Source organism: Morone saxatilis, unplaced genomic scaffold (assembly GCF_004916995.1).
Source record: "Morone saxatilis isolate NCDOM2014 unplaced genomic scaffold, NCSU_SB_2.0 Contig5, whole genome shotgun sequence".
In the NCBI taxonomy this organism is placed as follows: Eukaryota; Metazoa; Chordata; class Actinopteri; family Moronidae; genus Morone; species Morone saxatilis.
Genome location: NW_023340095.1, coordinates 13,411,326 through 13,412,109, shown reverse-complemented (window position 1 = coordinate 13,412,109; position 784 = coordinate 13,411,326). Strand labels below are relative to the sequence as shown.

The 784-nt window shown below is 42.6% G+C and overlaps 1 protein-coding gene across 1 annotated transcript in view; it reads right to left on the bottom strand.

Moving 5' to 3' along the window:
* The window catches only part of phgdh (phosphoglycerate dehydrogenase), a gene marked incomplete in the record, with an annotated part of 8,098 nt that overhangs the window by 6,988 nt on the left and 326 nt on the right, over positions 1-784 (bottom strand).

Genomic DNA, 784 nt, shown 5'->3' with positions numbered 1-784 from the left:
TCACAGAAACTTGTATCTGGTTCTGCACAGCACTGTACGGCAGTCAGATTATGTTTGTATTTCTTATTCATCAGCACAAGACAAAATGACCCAAAATGTGTGAGGTGGTAATAAGGTGTGTAAACCTCCTCCTGGCTTCACTTATGTTGTGCAACAGAAAGTTTACAAAAATAAAATGTAAAAAGAATCTTAAAACTGTAGTTTAAGCACAGTACTTGAGTAAATGTACTCAGTTACTTTGGTGCTTTCTGAGATTTAATGAGTCAGAGGCCCACAGCTGACTTCAGCTTCAGGGGTTAACAGTGGTGGACTCTCCTACACAAACACAAAGAGTATCATTGCGTCGTTTCCAATCTGACCAAACTTATTCGCACAAGAAGTTAAATATTTGTTTGTGCATTAAGCTGATAAAGCCTGGTAGAGCCTGCTAAAGTGTGCAGCATGTGGCGCTCAGAGAAAGTGAGGAGGGGAACCGGCAAAGTGAGGGATGAGTTGCATCAGCCTCCCCGGCTCCCGATGGGCGGTGCTACCGTACAACAATCCCCGCACACCTTCAAACCTGCACATACGTGTCCGACTCTGTGCACACAGCCTGAAATCTAAGTGCATCTCAGCTCCCATTAAACCGAAATACACAGGGTTGTGTCTCTTTTTATAATTCACACATTTTCTCCGGACAAGTGAAGCGGCAAATCACACGAGCTTTTAAAAAAAAAAACATAATGCCAGCTCCACTTTGTCTGTAAAAACAGGCGCATGTTGCGCAGCAAAAAAAAAAAAAAAA